General features: G+C 39.9%; 1 long non-coding RNA gene across 1 annotated transcript in view; it reads left to right on the forward strand.

Moving 5' to 3' along the window:
- The window catches only part of LOC138843963 (uncharacterized), a 159,488-nt gene that overhangs the window by 128,026 nt on the left and 4,215 nt on the right, over window positions 1-27,247 (forward strand). Inside the window, exon 2 of the long non-coding RNA XR_011379214.1 lies at window positions 19,543-19,614. This is a non-coding gene — a long non-coding RNA (uncharacterized lncRNA). The remainder of the gene's footprint in view (window positions 1-19,542; window positions 19,615-27,247) is intronic.

Consider the following 27,247-nt stretch of genomic DNA (forward strand, 5'->3'; position numbering starts at 1 on the left):
AGGTGTGGATTGAACAAGACAATCCATGTAAATTTAGCAGAGCATTGGGCTGTGAATATTGGTTGCAGTGACTACTCTAACCAAACTCGTCAGCTCAGTAAATTTAACACATTGCCCAGTAAACATGAGCAACACAGCATGTTGCTGAGAGTGTGCGATCCGGTTACTGGAGCCTTCATTCAGATCTCAGCTTCTCTACTCATTAGAAGTGTGACTGATGACAAGTTCCCCATCCTCACTGAACCTCATCGGCAAAAGAAAATAATAGTATCTCCCTAAAACTGTTATTGTTTTCAGAAATAGATGAGATGATATTATAGTTTTAGCACCTTTCCTGACATATAATAAATATTTACATGGTATTACTTATGAAAGTACGTTAAGACTTTTTTATAACTAGCATAACTAATGTAGAGGTTTTATTGGCTTGTGGCTTAAAAAATCCAGGGACAGAGCTGGCTGGAATCAGCCTGGATTTTCTAGATGCAAATAATAATACCACCAAGAACCAGTCTTCTCCCAACCCCTTTATCCTACTTCCCCATTCATTCGTTCATTCATTCATTCTCTCTGTGTCCATCTCTTCATCTCTCCATCTCTCCCTCTGTGTATCCCTCTCCCCCTGTCTGGATGGCATTTCTCCTCTGTGCTGATACAATTCTCAACCAAATTCTCCTAACAGTATAGAAGGTGCTGGGAATCATGGCAGGAAATAAATGACAAAAAACCTGCTTCCATTAGTTCCAACATAGTTTGGGGATTGACTTTTACTGGACCCGTGTGGTTTTTGTGACTATTCCAGTAGCAATCATTGTGACCATGGCAAACAAACACACTGATTGGTCAGAACTGAATCACATGCTCATTGCTGGAACAGAAGAAAGTAGATTGAAATCACCAACAGTTCCGCATGGACTGAGAAAGGTGAATGGGTGTTTCCTAAAATAAAACTAGAAGAAGAAGGAATGGATTCTGGGCATGCAAGAACTTCAGGTTTCCTCCTCCATTGCATTATTACTTCAGTAATAAATATTTGGTAAAATAATTTTCAATATTCTTGTTGGAGGAATAAAAGTGTTCTTAAAGTGCTCGCTCCTGTGAGCTGGGGCAAACTTGCCACATAGTAAATTTTGGCAGCCTGATTCATTCATTCTTCTGGCTTAAATTTCCTGGAAGACAAGCACTTCCCACCCTTAGTAGCAAATTTTAAGCCACCCAAAGAGTGGTCCTGTGGAAGTTTTAACTTACACCTGTAAATCCTTTGAATACGTGCAGCTTAATACCATTTCTCTTGAATATCGGCTGAATTTAAATGTTTGCAGATGCATGGAATGTAGATGAAGAGATGGTATGTGGCTTCTGCGTTTAGTCATCAAGGGTACTCCAGCTTCCTTCTGGTTCTCCTTCTTGGATGGTTCACTTGTGGGAAAATCAGCTTCCATGTTGTGAGGAGACTCAAGTAGTAGTATAGAAGGTCCTATGGAAGAGGAAAAATGAAGGGTCCAGTCCACAGCCAGGAGGGGTACAATCCTGGGAAAGAAATCTCCATTTCCAGTGAAGCCTTCCTAACTAAAGCCCCAAGCTAACATCCTGACTATAGTATCACAAGGAGCTGAAATCACCCAGCTAAGCCACTACTGATCTCCTGGAACTGTAAGAAAGTAGAAGCATTTGTTACTATGAGCCATGATATTTGAAGGTAATACGTGTTGTAACACTAGATAACCAATACAAGGACACCAGGCTACAGGGAATATTGTGGTTTAAGGTAGTAAAATTAATCTTGTAGTTTATTAACTTCCTATCATTGTGTTGTAACTAACACGATAACAAGTACTTTAAAGTGACTAATTCTATAAAGAATTCGGGATGGTATATTTGGTAGGAAGTGTAAGTTGTTTGTCCCCTTGTTTGGCAATTATGATTCATCATTTTAAGACGCAAGGTCTCCCAACCAAAACGGATCCTGAATGCAGTGTTTGCTTGTCAGTTTCATCATTATAAAACAGCAATAATAACACCTAACTCTGAGGCTTGTTGTAATTGTAACCCTACTATAGCCAGACTACATAGTCCCAGTTACTAAAGAGTCAGGTCACAGCCCAAGAACACAGTCTAGAAACTGAAAAGCTGTTTGAGAACAACAAAAACACTTACTTGTTTTTTGAATTGTTAAAGCAGCACATGGCGGGAAACAACCTCTTGTAGCACTTTGCAGCTATTCTCCAACCACCTGACTGTAGGTCTGCCTTCTCCCAATGACATTCACCCCTCTCTCTTCTCAGTTGATTTTTCCTTGTGTATGTATGTGGGAGTGATGGAACCTGGTTCAGAGAGCAAAGACAGGGAAGAAGCTGGTGGGCAAGTGCACAATTCATTTTGGTGGTGGAGGTGGGGGAACAAGGCAAGGAAACCTTCCATCACATGGTTTTTATACAATATTGTCATCATGGATTGGGTTTTCCTTGAAGAAGACTCAGACAGCATTTAACAGGTAGGATATTTATTAATGAGGGAACTGGGATAAATACCCAGTGAGGAGAAAGGGTAGAAGCAGAACTGGGAAGCAGCAGAGGTTGACCTGCCAGGGAGGTCCAATGACAGCCCCTGCTCACTCCACAGGGAACTTTGGAGTTAGTAGCACCCAAAAAAGCTGTCCTGGATTGGTACAGCCCTTCTAGCTCCACCCCAATCAGATCTTGGGGGTGAGTCACCCAGGGAAGGGTGTGACCTTGGGGAAGGCAGCTCTGGATGGCTAAGGCACTAAAGGAGCTGGGGAGACAGGGCTGTCTGTCAGCAGGACTTCCCAGCAGTTGCAGCAACAGCTTGAAGGGGGCTCTTGGGGACTCAGGAATTCACTACAATCCCATATGGTATAATATATGTGCCTGGCATCTGATAGGCAATTAGTAAGTAATAGCCACTAGCTGGCAATGCATTCAGGATCTCCCCATGGTATTGCTATGATCTCTTTCTGTAATAACGACAGAATTTCAGTGTTTGCATCATAGATCTGCAGAGAACCCTGACTCTCACCATTGTGCACTGACTGAGCTTCAGGAAACATGGCCAATCAGACTCTGCCCTTTGATGTTCTAATGTTTTCTGGGCAGAGAGTGTTGTCCTTCCTGGGCTAATTCCAGGAACTCTAGATAATGCAGAGATTTTGCTGGAATGCTTGGGGTCTGGTCCAGGACAGTAAGCACCAGAGGAAGGATTGCTGCACAGCCCTCTGCTTCCTCACTTAGCGTTCCCTGTTAGCACAGAGCTCTTGCTCTGGCTGTGGGTTACTTTGCCATTGATGGGGCAGCTTCCTGTGCTCTGAGTCAATAAAATGGTTTAGTGTTCTTGCTGGAAGTAAAACTCTCTACAAGGAAACTCTTGACCATCTCCTCAAATGCACACAAAGGCAAGCCTGCTAATCATTAGTTGCAGCACTGTACAGGAAAAATCAGGTCAAATGAATATCACAGGCAGCCTGGAAGGGAGAGAGAAATGACCAGAGCTGAACCCCAGGGAAGTGCAAAGAGAGGCTGTATGGTTTTATTTCCCTTTCCTAGGAATGGCGTATAGGCGGATTTTGCTTAGAAGCCTATTATTTCTTCTTCTTTTTTGTCCTGCCTTTTTCAGTCATTTCCTGGAACTTATGCATAGAATCAGAGCAATCATCATTTCACAATAACAAAGGGGCAGCTTTGGTTCATTCATATATTCATTTTTTCATCAAATGTTTATTATACTGCCAAATGCTGTTCTAGGCCTGGGGATATGGTTGCAAAAAAACTAGAGTCTATGTTCTTAGGCACTGGACTATAATATTGTTGGTTATATGTCTAGAAATTGAACCCCAGCAGCACTGGCCTCAAGTCTGTGCCTTAACTACCACACCACACCAGCTATGCTCCCTACTTCTACCCTACCTTCTTCTCTCTCACAGTTTTATTTTTTTTTATTTGCAGCATCCATAAACCCCCATATCCATTAAATATACAATTCACTGTAAGAAGATGGAAAACTTTAGAATTTCTTAAAAGATTGCATTGTCTACATTGAATACTTGTTGGAATAATGGAATTACAGATCTTCAGTATACAAGAGACCTGGCACACCGTGTAATTCCCCTTCATTCTTCCTCCCTGTTTGATTTCATTTCCTTAACCAATGCTTTTTCCTTCAAGTGTTGCCCAACTTCTGCTTTCCCTTCCTTGCTTATTAGCCCAAGCTATTTATGGACAGATATGTGTGATAGCAGTGTGTAATTCACATCCAGCTACAATGAGTTTGCTTTATCGTGGCTTACCTCCATGGACTGGCTCCTGGTACATTCCATGCTCTTCTTTAAAGTACCTCAACCCCCATGCCACTTAAACTACTGGCTCCCTTGTAGGTCCCTGAATGTGCCAAGTATGTTCCTACCCCTCCTGTTCCCTTTCCTTGGATTGCCTACCTATTCTGTTCATCTGGCCATGATGATGGCATCCTTCTTGTCTCAATTTGAATGTTGCTTCCACAGGAAAGGATTTCATGAACAGTAAAATCAAACTTCTGAGTATTTGGACTGTCCACTTTGCTTTCAGGGGTCGATAGGTGGATACGTAGGTGTGTGGATGGATGGATGGGTGAGTATGTGAATGGGTAGATAGATGGAAGGAAAAAAGGAAGGAAAAAAGAAAGAAGGAAGGAAGGAAAGGAGAGAGGGAGGATGGATGGGTAGATAGATTGAGTCAATGATTTATGCTCATTGCTTTTGATTCCTACTTTTTAAGGCTTTACCAAACAGGCTGCATTGCACATTTTCATGAGCTCCCTTTCATTGTTTGCAGAATGAGTTCATACTCTGTCTGACTCTTTTGTAGTCTGAACATTCTCAGTTCCTTCTCTGTTCCATTGTGAAGCAAAGCAGGAGCATGGCTCTTGTATTGTGCAAAAGGACCTCTTACAGTTTTATTTGGATCAAGTTGATTCTGAATGGAATGGGATTTGATGCATGAAAGGAAAAGAATCCTTGATAGAGGCCATCTGGAAACAAAAGGAGCAATAAATGGAAACAATAACAGGAAATCAATATAGTTATATTGCCAGGAACAGCTAAGTATAGACAAGATCTTCATTTATGTTATTTATACCATTCTTGCATATAGCTAGGGACATTTTACCAGTCAGCCCATTTTCCAAAGGGACCAGAGTTCATCCTGGCCTGGCATGCGGGTGAACCTGTATGTAAAGCTAATGTACTCTAAATATGAGTAATTGTGTTTGTAAAAGTGTAAAAGCCTAACATCTGCGTCCTCCTGCTGACCCTATGGAGGAGGTCTTATGGGTCTTAGATCTAGAAACATGCTGTACTCATTTCATTTCCTTTTAGCATCTCCTCTACTGCAGACAGTTTGTTAGCACCGGACTTTTTTTGTCTACTCCCACCCCGTGATCAAATGATACAAAGGAAAAGTATTTTGGAAGCTGTGACGCATGCCACAGATATAAGATGTGTTGAAACTTTATTTAGGAAATAAATGGAACTTCTATTAAATATTTCTTTTAAATGAAATATATCTCTGGGCATGGAATGTACAAGGATATCCCAAGAGATAATGAGATTCAGGTTTTTTTTTTTTTTACCATGAAAAGAAATCTGCCAGTCACTGAAGAAATCAGCAAGAAAGATCTCCAATGGTGAATTCCAGTTCACAAAAGCAAGCATCCCATCCACACCAAGTGTGATTTTTTTCCTAATGCAAACAGAATCAGATTTGGGCAGATGAAGACTGCCATTTCTATGTTTGCATGAGAATTTATCTTTTCTAAAGTTCAAGGAAAAATATGCAAATGATCTTCAGGTATTACATCTTAGTGGCATAAAACAAGTTTTTGAAATCAGGAAGACTGTTCAAATGCTAATTCTCTGTGTAAGTGGTATGATCTTAGTAATGATCTCAATCATTTAAGCTGAAATTTTTTTGTACCATATAAATTTTATTTTTCAAAGGTTTTATTTTTTCATTTACTTGAAAGATAGGGTGACAGAGAAAGAGGGAGAGAGAGAGATGGATGTTCCATCTGCTGGTTTACTCTCCAAATGTTCCCAACAGCTAGGGCTGAGCTAGGCCAATGCCAGGAGCCTAGAACTCCATCTGGGTTCCCATATGAGTGGGAGGGACCCAAGTACTTGGGCTATCATCTGCCTTCCCAGTCACATTAACAGGTAGCTGGATCTGAAGCAGAATATTCAAGACACCAATTGGCACTCCGATATGGGATGCCAGCATACCAAGAAGAGGCTTAACCCACTGTGCCACCGTGCCCTTCCCAAAGCCTGGTTTTCTTACTTGAAAAAGAAGAGAGTTAGATCTGAGAAGTACTTGAAAAGCTCATATGAAAACAGAATTAAAAGGTAAGTTTATGTTGGAGCAAAGCATTTTTGAAATTCATAGTTTTTTGCAGTATGCATTTTTGTGAAATTTTTGAAAACCTCTCCTGATTGTGTTTGTGGCTGTGCATGTGTGTGTGTGTGTGTGTATGTATGTGTTAGAGAGAACTTCAAAGTGTTTCCAAAATTTTTTTGAACTTAGTACATTATTTTATCCTAATATATGTTTTCCCATGTATTATCAGAAAAAAATTTTGCATCAAAAATTTTTTGCACCAAAATGATTGACTGCTTTTATGAAATTTTATATTGATTCATTCATTATTCAGATACTTTGATTAGTATGTTTCCATTAGCATGTCTACTGCTTTTAACTGTGAATTGAGCATGAAAACAAGAAATAATTCTTCTACATATTATTAAAGTTTAACTATTATTATCATTACAACTATTATTCCATCATATCACAAAGATTCAGTTTCATTTTAGATTATTCTAATCACCGGGACTCATGCTTTCAAGTCCATTTCCATGAACTTTATGAAGTCCCCTTCTGTATATGTGCCTATCTTTATGTCACCATCTAGTGCTTGACATGTGGTAAGAACTCAGTGAACCACAGTGGGATGTATGTGTTTGAGAGATAAAGCTAAGAAAATATCAGAAGCAATTATACATAGTAAATTATAAAGTGATATTTACTGCAAATATCTAAGTCATACTGTAAAAGAATCAAGGTGAAAATGAGTGTAGGACATGATGGGAAATATTTTTAATCTGTGCTGTGAACTCAGATATTGTTTACCAAAGCTATCCCCAGACACACTGTGGAATAAATTCCTTCTTAGCCCTGTCCTCAGGTCTTGAAGCACTGAGGGACTGCAGGGAATTGACAGTGGAAACATCTCCTGTGCTGCTTCCTCTCAGGGCCCTCGACTCAACCACAGATCTCAGAACGAAGTCTGCTAACTGATCTTTCTGCCTCCCTCTCTCACCCCACAATGCGTGGGCCACAGTATTGCCATGTCCCCCATGCCCTCCCCAGCGCCACCATAGTGCTTAAAATCCTACCATGAGTTTCCTTTGCACTTAAACTTGCAACTCCGTGTTGTGGCTGCTGAGGCTTCTTGACCTTCCCACCTCCTCTGAATCCTCTGTGCTTAGGTGGGCCTTGCTCAATGTGCTCCAGGCACACTAGGCTTAAGCCAACACTTAGCACAAATTGAGGGCTCCTCCTCCACCTGCAACACTCTACCTTTTATCTCTCATTCCACTCCTGGCCCCAAAATTCAGCTCCCTGTGTGTCAATGGCCCTCACTTCATTGAGGAGTTCCCTCCCAACCCTATCTAAAATAGCTCCCAATCCCAGTTCTCTCTATCATGATTTGGAGGGTCCTTCTTAAACATTTGAGACAGCTGTATTCATTTTATTTAATTATACATGCATTGGGTTTTGCTTTGTCTCCTCTCACTAAAATACAGACCCAACAAGAACAGGAACCAGGTCTTGCACCCTGAATGGCTGGGCATTGCATAGTGTTTGGCCCCTGGAAAAGCACTTATTGAAAAGCATTGTGTGAACAACAGAATGAATAAATCCCAATTTCACCTGTTTTCCTAAATGGCAGGTCCCTGAAGACAATAAGCTGGTAGATTGATGGGAGCCTTGATAATGTTTATTCTATCAGTAGTGATTCACTGGAGAGAAATCACACATGACAGCCAAGCTACTCCGTCAGTTTTTACAGAATGAAGCTGTGCATGTGGCCTAGGAATTGTTACTAGCAATTCCCATCGTGAGCCGTGGTACTGTCAGACTAGATCCCTCTCTCCCCAAAAACGTCACTGTGCTCTGAGGCTCTCCCTACACAACCTCTCTCATCCATCTTTCTTTCTCTCCTATCCAAGGCTCCAGATTTGCATTGTAATCTAAATGCTTTCTCTACCTACTTCAACTCCTGCTCTCTTCTGAAAGCTTTCGCATGTCTAATCTGATTTTAGTGTGTGCTTCTCAGAGGATACAAGTGGACCCAAGAGCCTCAATTTTTGTGTCAAAAGACAAAAATTCAAAAGCATACCCTCGTCAGTAAGCCATGTGAACATGGAGACCTCAAGACTGAAGGCTCGTTAAATTCACGGTATCTCTATGTGTTGCCAAAACTCCCCACAAGAATTCCCAATCTTGTAGCCTATTGGACCAAGCACCATGTGTTTTTTTTTTAAATCCATCTGAGGAGCTTTCAAAAATGCTAATGGCCTCTTTCCCACATAGGCCAGGGGTATGACGTTGGAACCCAGGCTTTCAAAAGCTCCCCGTGTGATGTAATGTTAGCTGGGCTTGAGAACCACAAATCTTCATAGAGAGCTGGAGAGGCAGCTGAATTCCAGAAGAGTCTGACTGCTGGCCTTGCTGCTTTTCCAGATGTTACTTAATTTTGCTTCCATGTTCCTGCCACTCACCAGCTCTGTGATACCCAACAAGATACTTACTGCCTCCAAATCATGTTTTCTCTGATTTCATAAAATCAAGTGAAACAGTAAATATTACAACATTTTGAAATTACTTTGTATTATCAACAGTGATTATGCAGTATGAACCTTGCCATGTATAAGAGCCTTTGCAAGCGGAGGAGGCAAGATGGTGGAATAGGAAGGGAGCACACTGATAGTCCGGGGAGAGACAGTTTAATAAAAGTGGAGATACTGCAGATTCAAGGAAGAGTAGGGGAGGAAACAGCAGAAGAAACTCTTCCGGAACACGTGATTCACAGTGGACCTGCATGGAGAGCGTGGGAGCCCACAGTTCGGGACACCAGCGGCAGACTCAACACACCAGCGCTGGAACGCGAGGTGAGCCAAACCTCAATAGCCCGAGACACCGGCAGGCAAGTGGAGAGAGGAGACTAGAGGGAACGACCCCCCGGGGTGGGGGGGAAGTTCACCAGGCTAACTGGAAGAGAGAGAGAGAGAGAAAAAAAAGGTGACTGGTACGGACACGGGTTTCTCTCTCTCCACTCACCTCTCAAGGGCGAGCAAGACAAAGAGCAGGCACCATCTTGGACATACGTCATAAGCAGAGCGACCTCAGGTCTGCACCGGCCCTGAGCCTAGCAGAAAAACCTGACTCTGGGCGGGGCGAATTAACAGGAGATTAGGACCTAGTAAATTTGTGGTGCTACTGAACTGAGACTGTGAAAAAAGAGACGGTGGGGGAGAGAACTCACGGAATTCACGTGAGTACTCTCCAGAGACGCTACAATTCCGTAACTTTGGCAACCCAGTGGGAGACTGGAAGGAGAATCTGAGCCCACTCTGAGGGCCGAACAGATTCCCTGTGTGGTCCTTGGGAAAGAGCTTCCGATCTCTGGCTCCTGTGGGTATATCATTTGCCTGCTAACTACCTCCAACTTCGTTCAGCTGTGTGGAATTACTTCCCTTTTGAATCAAAAAAGAAAGAAAGAGAGAGAGAGAGAGATCTACCACGCCTAACCTGGGAGTGTCACCTTTGGCACACCAAACAGCTCTCAGGCCACACCCATCTCAAGCTTCTAAGGCTCCATCAAAAACAGATAGTCCACTTAATCTAGAGTCATAGTATAACAAGAAAAAGCACCACAGTGAAGAAACCAAATATCTCCAATATGTCAAATAACAAATGCAAAAACCGAGGTAATAAAAACAAGGAAGTCACCATGATGCCCCCAAATGAAAAAGACACCCCAATTCAAGATTATGAAGATGATGAGTTAGAAGAAATGCAAGAAGCAGATCTCAAAAAATTGATAAGAACATTAAGAAGTTCTCAAAAACAAATTCTTGAACTACAGAAATCCTTAATGGACAAGATAGAAAATCTCTCTCGTGAAAATGAAATATTAAGGAGGATTCAAAATGAAATGAAACAACTAGTACAACAGGAAACTGTGATAGTGACGAGAAATCATAATGAAGTGAAGAATTCAATAGATAAAATGAAAAACACAATAGAGAGCCTTACAAACAGAATGGGTGAAGCAGAAGAGAGAATATCGGACTTAGAAGACAGAGAACAGGAAAGGATACAGTCAGACCAAAGAAAAGAAGAGGAAATTAGGAATCTAAAACATATTGTTGGGAATCTGCAGGATACTATTAAAAAAACCAACATTCGGGTTCTAGGAGTTCCTGAAGGCATGGAGAGGGAGAAAGGATTAGAAGGCCTTTTTAGTGAGATATTAGCAAAAAATTTCCCAGGTTTGGAGAAGGACAGAGAAATCCTAGTACAGGAAGCTCACAGAACCCCTAATAAACATGACCAAAAGAGATCCTCACCAAGACACGTTGTAATTAAACTCTCCACAGTGAAACATAAAGAAAAGATCCTAAAATGTGCAAGAGAGAAACGTCAGATTGCTCTCAGAGGATCTCCAATCAGACTCACAGCTGACTTCTCATCAGAAACCCTACAAGCTAGGAGGGAATGGCGAGATATAGCCCAGGTACTAAGAGAGAACAACTGCTAGCCCAGAATATTATATCCTGCAAAGCTATCATTTGTGAATGAAGGTGAAATAAAGACTTTTCATAGCAAACAGAAATTGAAAGAATTTGTCACCACTCGTCCAACCCTGCAAAAGATGCTTAAAGATGTGTTACACACAGAAACACAGAAACACGGTCATCAATATGAAAGAAGGTAAAGGAAGGAAACCTCACAGCAAAAGATCACAGTGAATTCAAAGCATATATTAGAACTTATCTTTGGCAAATCGCAGGGCAAAGTTACCACTTATCATTAGTCACCTTGAACGTTAATGGCCTGAACTGTCCAGTTAAAAGACACAGATTGGCTGATTGGGTTAAGGAACAAAACCCATCTATTTTCTGCTTACAAGAAACATATCTTTCCAACAAAGATCCATACAGACTGAAAGTGAAAGGCTGGAAAAAGATATACCATGCCAACAGAAATGAAAAAAGAGTGGGCGTAGCCATCTTAATATCGGACAACATAAACTTTACCACAAAAACTGTTAAGAGAGACAAAGAGGGACACTATATAATGATTAAGGGATCAATTCAACAAGAAGATATAAGAATTATCAATGTATATGCACCTAACTACAGGGCACCAGTTTATCTAAAAGATTTGTTAAGGGACTTAAAGGGAGACTTAGACCCCAATACAATAGTACTGGGGGACTTCAATACTCCACTCTCAGAAATAGACAGATCAACAGGACAGAAGATCAACAAGGATACAGTAGATTTAAATGACACTATAGCCCAAATGGATCTAACATATATATACAGAACTTTCAATCCTACAGCTAAAGATTTTACATTCTTCTCAGCAGTACATGGAACCTTCTCTAGGATTGACCACATACTAGGCCATAAAGCAAGTCTCAGCAAATTCAAAAGAATTAGAATCATACCATGCAGCTTCTCAGACCATAAAGGAATGAAGTTGGAAATTAGCAACTCAGGAATCCCTAGAGCATACGCAAACACATGGAGATTGAACAACATGCTCCTGAACGAACAATGGGTCATAGAAGAAATTAAAAGCGAAATCAAAAATTTTCTGGAAGTAAATGAGGATAACAGCACGACATACCAAAACTTATGGGATGCAGCAAAAGCAGTGTTAAGAGGAAAGTTTATAGCAATAGGTGCCTACATCAAGAAATTGGAAAGGCACCAAATAGATGAGCTTTCAACGCATCTCAAGGATCTAGAAAAACTGCAGCAAACCAGACCCAAATCTAGTAGGAGAAGAGAAATAATTAAAATCAGAGAAGAAATCAACAGGATTGAATCAAGAAAAACATTACAAAAAATCAGCCAAACGAGGAGCTGGTTTTTTGAAAAAATAAACAAAATTGACACCCCATTCGCCCAACTAACTAAAAAAAAGAAGAGAAAAGACCCAAATCAATAAAATCAGAGATGAAAAAGGAAACGTAACAACAGACACCACAGAAATAAAAAGAATCATCAGAAATTACTACAAGGACTTGTATGCCAGCAAACAGGGAAACCTATCAGAAATGGATAGATTCCTGGACATATGCAACCTACATAAATTGAACCAGGAAAACATTGAAAACCTAAACAGACCCATAACTGAGACAGAAATTGAAACAGTAATAAAGACCCTCCCAACAAAGAAAAGCCCAGGACCAGATGGATTCACTGCTGAATTCTACCAGACATTTAAAGAAGAACTAACTCCAATTCTTCTCAAACTATTCAGAACAATCGAAGAAGAGGGAATCCTCCCAAATTCTTTCTATGAAGCCAGCATCACCTTAATTCCTAAGCCGGAAAAAGATGCAGCACTGAAAGAGAATTACAGACCAATATCCCTGATGAACATAGATGCAAAAATCCTCAATAAAATTCTGGCCAATAGAATGCAACAACACATCAGAAAGATCATCCACCCAGACCAAGTGGGATTTATCCCTGGTATGCAGGGATGGTTTAATGTGTGCAAGACAATCAATGTGATACACCACATTAACAGACTGCAGAAGAAAAACCATATGATTATCTCAATAGATGCCGAGAAAGCATTTGATAAAATACAACACCCGTTCATGATGAAAACTCTAAGCAAACTGGGTTTGGAAGGAACATTCCTCAATACAATCAAAGCAATCTATGAAAAACCCACAGCCAACATCCTATTGAATGGGGAAAAGTTGGAAGCATTTCCACTGAGATCTGGTACCAGACAGGGATGCCCACTCTCACCACTGCTATTCAATATAGTTCTGGAGGTTCTAGCCAGAGCTATTAGGCAAGAAAAAGAAATTAAAGGGATACAAATTGGGAAGGAAGAACTCAAACTATCCCTCTTTGCAGATGACATGATTCTTTATTTAGGGGACCCAAAGAACTCTACTAAGAGACTATTGGAACTCATAGAAGATTTTGGCAAAGTAGCAGGGTATAAAATCAATGCACAAAAATCAACAGCCTTTGTATACACTGGCAATGCCACGGCTGAGGGAGAACTTCTAAGATCAATCCCATTCACAATAGCTATAAAAACAATCAAATACCTTGGAATAAACTTAACCAAGGACGTTAAAGATCTCTACGATGAAAATTACAAAACCATAAAGAAAGAAATAGAAGAGGATACCAAGAAATGGAAAAATCTTCCATGCTCATGGATTGGAAGAATCAATATCATCAAAATGTCCATTCTCCCAAAAGCAATTTATAGATTCAGTGCAATACCAATCAAGATACCAAAGACCTTCTTCTCAGATCTAGAAAAAATGATGCTGAAATTTATATGGAGACACAGGAGACCTCAAATAGCTAAAGCAATCTTGTACAACAAATACAAAGCTGGAGGCATCACAATACCAGATTTCAGGACATACTACAGGGCAGTTGTAATCAAAACAGCATGGTACTGGTACAGAAACAGATGGATAGACCAATGGAACAGAACTGAAACACCAGAAATCAACCCAAACATCTACAGCCAACTCATATTTGATCAAGGGTCCAAAACCAATCCCTGGAGTAAGGACAGTCTATTCAATAAATGGTGCTGGGAAAATTGGATTTCCACGTGCAGAAGCATGAAGCAAGACCCCTACCTTCCACCTTACACAAAAATACACTCAACATGGATTAAAGACTTAAATCTATGACCTGACACCATCAAATTATTAGAGAGCATTGGAAAAACCCTGAAAGATATAGGCACCGGCAATGATTTCTTGGAAAACACCCCAGAAGCACAGGCAGTCAAAGCCAAAATCAACTATTGGGATTGCATCAAACTTAGAAGTTTCTGTACTGCAAAAGAAACAGGAAAGTGAAGAGACAACCGACAGAATGGGAAAATATATTTGCAAACTATGCAACTGATAAAGGGTTGATAACCAGAATCTACGAAGAAATCAAGAAACTCCACAACATCAAAACAAACAACCCACTTAAGAGATGAGCCAAGGACCTCAATAGACATTTTACAAAAGAGGAAATCCAAATGGCCAACAGACACATGAAAAAATGTTCAAGATCACTAGCAATCAGGGAAATGCAAATCAAAAGCACAATGAGGTTTCACCTCACCCCAGTTAGAATGGCTCACATTCAGAAATCTACCAACAATAGATGCTGGCGAGGATGTGGGAAAAAGGGACACTAACCCCCTGTTGGTGGGAATGCAAATTGGTTAAACCACTATGGAAGTCAGTCTGGAGATTCCTCAGAAACCTGAATATAACCCTACCATTCAACCCAGCCATCCCACTCCTTGGAATTTACCCAAAGGATATTAAATTGGCAAACAAAAAAGCAGTCTGCACATTAATGTTTATTGCAGCTCAATTCACAATAGCTAAGACCTGGAACCAACCCAAATGCCCATCAACAGTAGACTGGATAAAGAAATTATGGGACATGTACTCTATAGAATACTATACAGCAGTCAAAAACAACGAAACCCAGTCATTTGCAACAAGATGGAGGAATTTGGAAAACATCATGCCGAGTGAATTAAGCCAGTCCCAAAGGGACAAATATCATATGTTCTCCCTGATTGTCGACAACTAACTGAGCACCAAAGGGGAAACTTGTAGAAGTGAAATGTACACTATGAGAAACAGTGACTTGATCAGCTCTTGTCCTGACAGTGGATGTACAATGTAATACTTTATCCATTTTAGTATTTTTTTTTGTTCTAGTAACATTGGTTGAACTCTGTAATTAACACACAATTATTCTTAGGTGTTTAAATTTTAACTGAAAAGTGATCCCTGTTAGGAATTTGGAAAACATTATGTTGAGTGAAATAAGCCAATCCCAAAGGGACAAATACCACTTGTTCTCCTTGATAGGTGACAACTAACTGAGCACCAAAAAGGAAACCTGTTAAAGTGAAATGAACACTATGAGAAACGGTGACTTGATCAGCCCTCACCCTGACTGTTGATGAGCAGCTTAATATGTTATCCCTCTTAGTATTTTTTTTGTTTGTTCTACTTAATACTTTTGGTTGAATACTGTAATCAATACACAATTCTTCTTAAGTGCTGAAACTTAACTGAAAAGTGATCGCTGTTAAATATAAGAGTGGTAATAAGAGAGGGAAGAGATGTGCAATTCGGGACATGCTCAAGCTGACTTACCTCAAACAGTAGAGTTAGAAACATACCAGGGGATTCGAATTCAATCCCATCAAGGTGTCATGTACCAATGCCATCTCACTAGTCCCAGTGATCAATTTCTGTTCACAATTGATCGTAATGATAGGACTAAGAACCAAAGGGATCACATAAACAAGAATAGTGTCTGCAAATACTAGCTGATAGAATCAAAAAGGGAGAGAATGATCCAACATGGGAAGTGAGATACACAGCAGACCCATAGAATGGCAGATGTCCTAAACAGCACTCTGGCCTCATAATCAGCCCTTAAGGCATGCGGATCTGGCTGAAAAGCCCATGAGAGTATTTCAGGCATGGAAAGCCAATATACTCTGGGGGGGAAAAAAAACCTAAATGAAAGATCTCCACGAGTGAGATCCCAGTGGAAAGAATGGGTCATCAAAGAAGGAGGTACCTTTCTCTGAAGGGAGGAGAGAACTTCCACTTTGACCATGGTCTTGTCTAAAAATGATCAGAGTCAGTGAACTCAGGGGGCTTCCATAGCCTTGGTAGCTCATGACAAGAGCCTAGGGTGATTACTGATGCCATAAACAAGAGTGTCAATTTGTTAAGTCAACAACAGGAGTCACTGTGCACTTACTCCTCATGTAGGATCTTTGTCCTTAGTGTGCTGTACATTGAGATCTAATGCTATAACTAGTACTCAAACAGTATTTTTCACTTTATGTTTCTGTGTGGGAGCAAACTGTTGAAATCTTTACTTAATGTATGCTAAACTGATCTTCTGTATATAAAGATAATTGAAAATGAATCTTGATATGAATGGAAGGGGAGAGGGAGTGGATAAGGGGAGGGTTGCGGGTTGGAGGGACGTTATGGGGGGGAAGCCATTGTAATCAATATTCTGTACTTTGGAAATTTATAGTCATTTAATAAAAGTTAAAAAAAGAGCCTTTACAAGCAAGATATAAGAGTAGGATCTTTAGTAGAGATGTAAAATATTTCCTGATCACTTAACCCCTTGAGAATATAAACTCACAGGAAGCTGGAACCATTTTATTTCATCTTTGTGTTTGGTGGTATTTTTACAGGCATAAGTAACTCAATTCTTATTTTATGTTCTTTCCCCACAGAGATAAGAATTCAAAGCAGAGGCATAAATATGGTGCACAAGTGACATCGAGTTGTATTTAATAAATGAATGAATATTAATAAATAAGGTTTATTTATTTAACAAAGAGTGAATATGCATTCATGCATGAGTATAGGCAACGCCATATGGAGAGATATCCATCATGAATGGAACAGAGAATTGCCTAGGAGGATAGATCATGGGAGTAGGCCAGAGAATGATTCATAAACTTGGTCCAGAAGCCAGAAACCAAAGGGCTGCTCCCTTTTCTGAGGTAGGGCATGGTATCCTAATTGAGTATACAAATAAAGTGGAGTTTAGTGTGCATGAGGATTGCCAGTGTTGTGGCCCCTGCACCAGGGAGCTCAATTTACATAAGACCATCACAGAAACTCCTCCTTCCTGATGCTGAATGAGAAACAGATGCATTATGGGAACATGGGTATATTGGAATGACAGATAAGGGGTAGAGTTAACACAGTACAACACAGAAATTATGAAAAAAATTGTTCCAGCTTCATTTATTCCTACCTGACTTCCTACTTAGGTTCCACATATGCTTTTTTAAAAAAAAATTATTTAAAAGGCAGAGTTACAGAGACAGGTAGAGACAGAGAGAGAGGTCATCCATCCTCTCGTGCACTCTCAAATGGCCACGATGGCCAGGGCTGGGCCAGGCCAAAGCCAGGAGCCAGGAGCTGCTTCTGGGTTTCCCACGTGGGTACAGGCGCTCAAGGGCTTGGCCCATCCTCCACTGCTTTCCCAGGCACATGAGCAGGCAGCTGCATGGGAAGTAGAGCAGCCAAGATGCAAATTGGCACCCATAAAAGATGCTGGCACTGCAGGCTGGGACTTTAACCTGCTGTGCCACAGCGCCTGCCCCAATCTATGTTTTTTAATCAGTAATAATATCATATATGATAAGAAGGCAATTCATTTCTGACAATTCTTGTGTGTTTTACATATGAGAATCTAATGAAGCTGCTGGTTAAAGATGCAGATGTCTTAGTCCCACATAATAAGGCCTTGAAAGTAGGAGGGATGAGGAATGGAGGACAAGTCTGTACTTTTAATAATTGGCCCAGATAATTCTTTTTTTAAAATTTTTTTGACAGGCAGAGTGGTCAATGAGAGAGAGAGAGACAGAGAGAAAGGTCTTCCTTTGCCGTTGGTTCACCCTCCAATGGCCTCCGCGGCTGGCGCGCTGCGGCCAGCGCACCGCGCCTATCAGAAGGCAGGAGCCAGGTGCTTATCCTGGTCTCCCATGGGGTGCAGGGTCCAAGGCCTGGGCCATCCTCCACTGCCTTCCTGGGCCACAGCAGAGAGCTGGCCTGGAAGAGGGGCAACCGGGACAGAATCCGGCGCCCCGACCGGGACTAGAACCCGGTATGCCAGCGCCACAGGCAGAGGATAAGCCTATTGAGCTGAGGCGCCAGCCCCCAGATAATTCTTACACAAACCAATGTACTTCGTTGTCTCTGGTGTGCTTGGAACCAGTGTGTTTTTTTCCAGGTTAAAAGGACATTGCCTTCCATTACCCTGTGACAACTTCATTTCACCAGAAATCTATTTTAACAATAAATCTAGCTCATTTGAGATAACTGATTATATATCATTTGTTAAACAGTAGACTTTGCACATTCAAATGAAATTAACTTTTATGTGCTTTTTATTTTATTATAAAGAGAACAGATTTAATGTAGTACATAGATACATTTCTAAGAATATAATCATAATTTCATTTTTCCGTTCCTCTCTTTTCTCTTTTCTTCTCTCCCTCTTTCCATCCTTCCTTCCATCCTTCCTTCTTTCTTTATTTTTTTCTCTCTTATTTTTGAGATAAGATTTTCAAAAGACTTATTAATTAGTTTCTTTATTTGAAAGGCACAGTTATAGGGAGAGAGAGAGTTTCGTTCCACTGATTCCTCCCCAAAAGGCCACAATGACCAAGACTGCACCAAGCTAAAGCCAGAGCCTGGAACTCTGCCCTAGACTCTCACATGGGTGGCAGCAGTCCAAGCGCTTGGGCCATCTTCTACTGCTTTCCCCTCTGCCTTAGCTGGGAGCTGAATTGGAAGTGGGAGCAGCCAGGACTCCAACTGCCTCATATTAGATGCTACCACTGCAAGCAGCAGCTTAACCCACTGCATCATAACAGTGGCCCCGAGATAACATATTTTTAATTTATATTATAGTCAAAAGCTTAATGCTCCACTGAATAAAGAGTTCAACAAGTAAAAAGACCATAGTTCAGCAGGTATATAGGCAGCAGCCATAAACAATAATTAAGTTAAAGTATGTCAATTACTCTCATATACAGTAGATTTTAAAAATAGTCACAGATCATTAAAACTATAATGATATGAAATTAATTTTAAAAAGAGGTTTAAAATGTAGTAAATTAAAAAATAAGCACTCATCAAATATATTTAAGAACACAAATTAAAAGTTCTTCATTTTCTGTAATACCAATCCAGAAAGAACCAGGAAAGTAAAGGCATAATTTAAAAAAAAAAAAAAGATTTATTTATTTACTTAAAAGGCAGAGCTACAGAGAGGCAGATGGAAAGAGAGAAAGAGAGCGAGCCATCTGCTAGTTCACTCCCAAATGGCTGTAATGGCCAGAGCTGGGCAGATCTGAAGCCAAGAGCCTGGAGCTTCTTCCAGGTCTCCCAGGGACCCAAGGATTTGGGCCATCTTCTACTGTTTTCCCATGCCTTAGCAGAGAGCTGGATCAGAAGTGAAGCAGCCGGGACTCAAACCGGCACCCATATGGGATGCTGGCATTGCAGGCCAGGACTTTACTTGCTATAGCACAGAGCCAGCCCCAGCGAGTAACTTCCTTACTACTCCCTAGTAGCCCATTCAAGTTGACACAATAAATCTAATTCCTGTCTTCATTCTCTGTTCCATCTTGACAGAGCTTCTGAAGTGGTCTCCTGCCTTAATTCTTCCACATCGCCTAGCCTAATAGGATCACCCCACTACAGCAGGTTGGTTTTTAGTCTTTAAAGCTTTCAAATGTTGTTATGCAAAGCATGGTATTAAATGTACTGGCAGTATTGGTATCACCAAGAAACTCATTAGAGATGCAAAATGGGAAGTTTCTCATCGGGTGATTTGCAGGTTTTTACAGTGTGAAAAGCTTTAATCTGCTTCACAGTGTGCTAGTGAGATAGCCAGGTAAGCAAAGTGGCTTGTGATTGGGCATCTGCTCCTCCACACCTTACTCCTCTTGTACTGCCAGCAACTCCTCTTGTACTGCCAGTAACTCCCCACTACCCAGAGTTCTAGAATATAATGTGTCCTTCCACCTCCTGGGACTTTCATACATGCTGCAATTTGCTTGGACATCCCTCCTCTGTGACGTCTCCCCAGACTGATCCAAAGAAGTTACTTCTTTTCCCCCATGAAATTCTTCTGTCATCAGTGTCACATTATGTTGCCGTGGCTTTTTGTTGATCTGCTTTCTTGGATTGTGACCATGTGGAAAGTATAGCCTGTTTTTATGTTTAATCCTTGTATCCTGTATCTAGTGTACTCTAGGGAATAGAATTGATTGAGTAGAATAGGTACTCAATCAATATTTGATGAATTGAGTTGAATACTAAGGGTGTCATTTGCTCAAGGACTCAATGTTCATAAAGATCAATGTCACTGCATTTGGTTATGTAACACAACCTATGATGTAACTCACAACCCCTAGAGTTGTGCAGTGTACGAGTGTACATGACAACTTCAGTAAAAATTGTTTGGCTCATAGATTAGTTAGATGTTAGTGGTGAAAAGTGACAGAAACTAGCTAAGGCCGCCTTATGCTAAAAATGAGAATTCATTGAAAGAATAATGGGATATTTTAGAGAACATAACCAGAACTGAAAATTGAAAGCCTTTCATGACTTTTTCTCTATTTCTCATAGCTGTTTCCCTTTGTAGATCAGTATTATTTTTATTCTAGCTATAGCTGGCTTCATTTCTCATTGTCACATACAAACGTATGGCTCTCCCATTGCCCTCAGCTTTAGGTGTTATTGGTTTAGCCACTCACAAGGACAGAAATCATACATCCAAAACTTCCAGGAAAAGTGATAGGGTTGGCCCAGCTGACGTATTGTTAATTCACTGGTTAACCAGTTATGTCCTGGGATATGAGTATATAGCAGAAATGTGACTTACAGACAAATATTTCTTTGGATGTATAGATGGCAGTGTCTCATGAAATACAGGGTTCATCAGCTTGTGATTAGAACCACATCCTGCATGAAATGGTGCTCACTATAATGTAACTTGTATAGGTTTTGCCTACTAAATACTGACAGTAGTCATGAGACGGGCAGTGGCTGTAGGTTCTAACTCTGTATCACTCAGGAAATCTGCTTGGCGCTTCCCAAAACAGCACAATGAACTGCGAATGGTTGTCTCAGTAATAACTGTGAGTTAGAGATCCCCTTCATTCCTTTCCTAGCGTAGCTCACAAAAGCTATAAGGGACTTTCAAATTCCCAAGAAAATAAAGACTGAAATCCACTGGATAGATTCTGACTTCCCTGAGGGCAGGAGCTGCAAACTATTTATCTTTGTCTTCCCTTTCCTCCCCAGAAACTAAAGCCTTTGATGGGGCTTATTACTCTTCTAGTGGACTGAATTAAGATATAAGCACATTTTAATTCCAGATACAGCTCCTGAACAGAAGAGCATTAGAAGCAGCATGTAAACAAGATGTCATGAGTTTCTTAACATGGAATAATTACATCATAAACTTGATGTCTTCCAAATGAATGACATTTTATTCTATTGTGAATGTAATGGTAATACATTAACATTTTATATTGGCTTTAACACATACTAGCTGCATGTTTCTAAGGCAAATTATTTGATCCACTCAAATTTTATCTTCCTTATTTGTAGGATAGACGTGATAATGATAACTACCTTATAGGATACTTATAGGGATTAAAATTAAAATGTGTATCAGGTATTCTAGACAGTGGTTAGCACATAGTGATCAGAAGCACTCAGTAATTGTTAACTATTATTTTTATTTATATATTTATTTCAAACATTGTCCAGCTAAGGGGAACTCTTGACAAGACTTTAGAAACCCATACCAGGGGTTAATATTTCTGGGTTACATCATAATTCCAAAGCAAACTTAATGACTTGGATTTGGATGCAATAATAATTGTTCAGACCTGGCTAATTTGCCACTTGGGAGCTTAGAAAGATAATGCTTAATGAGAAAATATATAACCAATCTGTATATGTTCTTTCTAGAACTTACCCAATTCCCAAGGAACAAAAAAAAACCAAACTCAATATTAAAAAGTTTTGGGAAACCAAAAACATTGCACATTGAAGGGTAAAAACTAATGGAAGAATAACCAAATTTCTCCCTTCAGTATGGCCTCTCTTTAACTTCCTATAAATCACCTTTGGCCAAAGTTTGGCCAAAATTTTGCTACTCTTTGGTTCAACAGGAAAGAAATATTGTTTCTTATAATTAAAAAACTCTGGTGTTCCAGAGATCTTGGCCAAACTACCTTGGCTTATTTTTTAACATTTATCAGCCAAAATATTTTCAGTACATTCTCTAGTCTTTTCAATTACATCCCCAAAGTAGATGTTCCAGTTGCCGATGGGAATGTCTAAAACTAGGAAGCTACAGTCTGAATGATTTCCTAAATTAAGAATGAAGAGACGGAAGAGAAAGTGCACTGAACTGAAAGAAAGCCAGGGGTGGCTGGCTGTTCAGGATTTTTTTTTTTTTTTAGATTTTTTTACTTATTTGAAAGGCAGAGTTACAGAGAGGCAGAGGCAGAAAGAGAGAGAGAGAGAGAGGTTTTCCATCTACTGGTTCACTCTCCAAATGGCCAAAACAGCTAGAGCTGCACCAATCCAAAGCCAGGAGCCAGGAGCTTCTTCCAGGTCTCCCACACAGGTGCAGAAGCCCAAGGACTTGGACCATCTTCCAGTGATTTCACAGACCATAGCAGAGAACTGGATCAGAAATGGAGTAGTGGGGACTCAAACCGCTGCCCATATGGGATGCTGGCACAGCAGGTGGCGGCTTTACCTGCTACACTATAGCACCGGCCCCTGGCTGTCCAATACTCTATAAACAAGTTGTGTCCAGAAATTGAGAAAAAAATTATTCATGTCAGGTCAGTGGTGATCTACAAAATTTTAACCAGTCACCTGCAACATAAACTACAGACTATCTAGTTCATTCACCCACTCATATTCATTTTTTTGCCACAGAGCAGATAACACAGGTGGCTCATTGTATTGTTGTAATCCCAATACCTAGGTCAGTACCTGGCATATAATATTCAAAATGTGTTAGAAAAACACAATGTATTTCAAATTAATAGGAACATAAGTTTCTGCAGCAAGGTATGTTCTTTAGATGTTGAGTAAGAATTTGGGGTGCAAGAACTGCATTGGGGATCTATACCTCTGAAAGGGAGAGGACCAGCATTAGCCAGAGGGAGAAGTCAAACTTTGATGCATGTCCTATATAGCACTGGCCAAAGTGACAGGAAAAATTAGAATATTTTACCTATGAACATGCTGTGCATCCCTAAGATAGCTGGTTCTTTACATCTCCAAGTTGCTCAGTCACTGGATGCAGGCTTCCTCGCAAGGGCATGACCTCAACAAGAATGCTCTCTGCAGCTGAAGGCAAACTTGAAAAAGCTGACAGCCAGAGGCTGTCTGCTGACCTTGTTCTTGCACAGCTGGTCATCAAGTCCTTCCTGGAAGGGATAACTCAGTAGTGCATTCTTTGTCACGTGTGCCACAGTTTCTGTATTAATTTCCTCTCTTGTGGTGATGAGATGAAGGGCAGGATTTGCAGAAGGCTTTATGTTATCTGAACATGGTGATGAATCTCTAGTTCTGCAAAGAGAGACCCCAAACTGAGTTAAGAGATGATCTAGACAGAGACAAACTACTATGCCTAATAAAACAGGGAGAATGTTTGTTTGCTGGTTTTAAATTTGCAGAAAGATAATAAAGATAATGAGTAAAGGATAATTAAAAACAGAGAAAATTGAGCTAAAGACCAATGCCTAAATTAATAGAAATAGTTAAAAGTTTTATGAAGCCTCCTTCTCTTTATCTTTTAGAATTGCAAAAAAGTTGTTTTTCTTAGATCATAGGTTGTACAAAAACAGGCCACTGACTGGATTTTGCCCTAGTGTTTTATTTCTGTTGACCCTGAGCTACCCTTGTTAAACTCACTGTGTTGTTTATAAGAAAAGTTTGCTGAATCCTGTGATAAAAGAACGTAAGAGAACTATATATTGTACGGGAGCTGGGGAGGACTCCCAAGAGAAAGACAAATCTAGAAGGGGGATCCCTTCCAAAGGCTGGGGTTCAAAGCTTAATAGAAACATGCAGTAGCAACTTATTATATGATAGTAGAGAAATTTGCTGTTTTTCTGGGCCTGAGTTGGTCTACCATTGTCCTGTAAGCAGGAAATAACTCTTAGGGAATAGGCTGGGTACAGCTGGTAGCCTGGCATTCAAACTGGTAGAGAGAGTTGGAGACATGTGGACAGGAAGCCCACATGCACAGTCCCCTGGTGAGAGGACCATGGGAAGGGAAGAGTAACAGGGACTGTGAAAAAGGAATAAGAGTGTTCACAAAGCTTAGATTTAGGCAGGTCCAGTAATTTAATTGATGCTACACTTAGTGATTGAAGGGACCAGGACTCAAACTCAAGGAGTATGATTCCAGAGCCTAGGATCTTACTGGTGTGCTGTGTCACTACTTTATATGAAAGTGTTTGTGTGTGTGTGTGTGTGTGTGTTGTGTGTGTGTAGTGTATACATATCATTGGTTAATCTATTGTCAATGGACAAGTTACCTATTTTTTGAAAGTTGGACTGAGAGCTCTTTCTTATAGCTAGCTGAGTCTTTAAAACTGTTGACCAACTGCAGCAAAGTACTACTTTCTTGTTCAGCCAAGTTAGGCTTAGCCTCTCTTTCCAGTGGCTTCTGCCCCTTCTCTGGTTGTCTTATGTCAGGAGGGTTAGTGAAACTCCAGGAAGTAGACAGTAGAATGGAAGGTCACATCGTTACTCCTTTTTTCCTCACTGACTCTCAAAAAACTTTCTTCCTTTCATCCGAATGTTGAGGTGCTTGACATAAATTGTATAATCTCTTTGAAAAACCTCACCCTCCTAGGGCTTCAAGGAAGAGGTGATGAAAGACCACTTTAAGAATCCTAGGCACAGGCACATCTGTATTTTTATCCTATTTTATCATTGTAACAAATATAAAATGTATTAGAAAACACAAGAGTGATTTTCTTGAGTTTTTACCATCCCTGCGCTTGGGTTGGAGATCTAATTTATTACTCTATTTATCACTTGGTCCTTGGACACTTGTGTCCTGTTTTTGAAAACCTCGTGAAATGAACATTTCCACATTTTCTAAGGGCCTTACCCTCATGAACCATGGGTTGTAAATAATAATAAAAGCTGAAAGTGCCCTTGAGAAATATCATTTATTGGCCAGAAAGTGAGTTTCACATTCCCACAATCCCTACAGTTACTTCCTCATTCTGACATTTGTACTAGATAGTTGAAGGTCTTTTGTTTGGTGTAGAGGACAACTTCTTGGGGAAGACCCCCAGAGCACAGGCAAACAAAACAAAACTAAACAAATGAGACTCTATCACTCAGAAGCTTCTGCACAGCATAGAAAATGAACCATAGAGTAAAGAGACATCCAATAGAATGGGAAAAAAATGCTTGTAAGCTACCTATCTGACAAAGGATTAATATCCAGAATATGTCAGTGGCTTAAAAAAACTAAACAACAACAATAAAAAACAACCAATCTAGTTAAGAAATGAACAAAAGACCTCACTAGACAGTTCTCAAAAGAAGAAATACAAGTTACCAATAAATATACAAAAAAAAATGCTCAATATCACTAGCCATCAGGGAAATGCAGATCAAAACCATGTGAGAGACTATCTCACCAATCTCAGAATCGCTAAATCCAAAACACTGAGAATAACAAATGCTGGCAGAAATGTGGTAGAAAGGATATACTTATACATTGTTGGTGGTAATGTAAATTAGTGTAGCCACTGAAAAAACCAGTGTGGAGATTTCTTTAAAAACTATAAGGAGACTTGGCCATATCATCCAACCATCCCACTACTGGGTATATACCCCAAATACTTGAAAACATTGTATCAAAGAGATACCTGCACCACTATGTAGCACTGTTCAAAATAGCCAAATTGGGAATCAACCAAGGTGTCCATCGTCAGATGAATGGATAATGAAACAGTAGTATATATGCATGATGGAATATTATTCAGAAATAAAAAATGAAATTCTATCATTTACAGCAAAATGGATGGAGGAAGAAAGGGAGAGAGGGAGTAGTATATTTATATTCTTAGAATTGTATCTATGACCTATACTGAATCTATTAAATACCAATTAAAAATAAAATAAAAATTAAAAAGTACTTGGATTTCTGTTTCTGAATTATCTCCTTCTAGTTTAATAAAATTTATTTGCTATAACCCAGAACATCTAGATCAAACTCAGTAGGTTAAAATATCTTTATAAATGTAATGCATGTATATATCAGAAAGTTTAGACAAGGCAGAAAACTTTAAATATAAATCAGGCCTCGTTTTCACCACCCAGAGACAACCATGTTTAACATTTTAGAGTGTTTTCCTTTAAGCTTTTCTTTCCAGATGTCAAAATTTAGAATATATGTGACAAAATAGTTAGATACATTGCTTTTGTACAAGTGATTTTGTAAAAAATTTACTTCCCCTGTTTATACTAGATCTAACAGACATAGCTCAGCTCATAAGGACATAAGCTCATAAACCTGACAATTTGCACATCCTCATGCGACCAGCAGCCAGATCAATAAACAGCACCATTCTAGCACCCACCTCTGCCATCATGGCCTGCAGGCAGCATCCTCATTTCAATCCCTGTCAAGTATTTTCACCTGTGTTAGTACTTTATATAAATAGAACATGTAGTGTCAGGGTACATCAAAAACATTGTAGGGAAAGATGGAATTCAAAACTAAGTTTGTATTGGTGCAACAATATATTTGAACTATATGCACAATTTTTTACCTACTAAGCATTTTCCACAAATGTCTTGAATAGCCTTGGTATGTCCTTGTTGATGCTCAACCTATCTCTTGTAATACTTGCTGTGTGAGGTAAGCAGAGGTGGCAGTGAGACTGATCTCAGGTATTCCAATGTGCAAAGCTGGCATCCCAAGCAGCAGCTTAACCCACTCGACCACAACGCCCCCCTCAGGTGTTTTCCTTCTTAGAAAGAATACACGTTAAAAGCAGAATGAAAAAGACACTGGGATTAGACAAAGCAAATAAAACTTTGCACAAGAACTTACTGTATTCTGATTATTTCTGGGATATTATTCTGGAATTTCAGAGGATTTTGTCAATCCATGAAAAAGTTAACTTTTTTATTGACAGATAATAATAATGTGTATTATGATGTTTTGATATATGTAATATATGTATATATGTAACATGTGATATATGATTTTTTGATACATGTAAACATTGAGTAATGATCAAGCTAGGATAATTAGTAAGTCACC

The sequence above is a fragment of the Oryctolagus cuniculus genome, chromosome 10, assembly GCF_964237555.1.
Source record: "Oryctolagus cuniculus chromosome 10, mOryCun1.1, whole genome shotgun sequence".
Taxonomy (NCBI): domain Eukaryota; kingdom Metazoa; phylum Chordata; class Mammalia; order Lagomorpha; family Leporidae; genus Oryctolagus; species Oryctolagus cuniculus.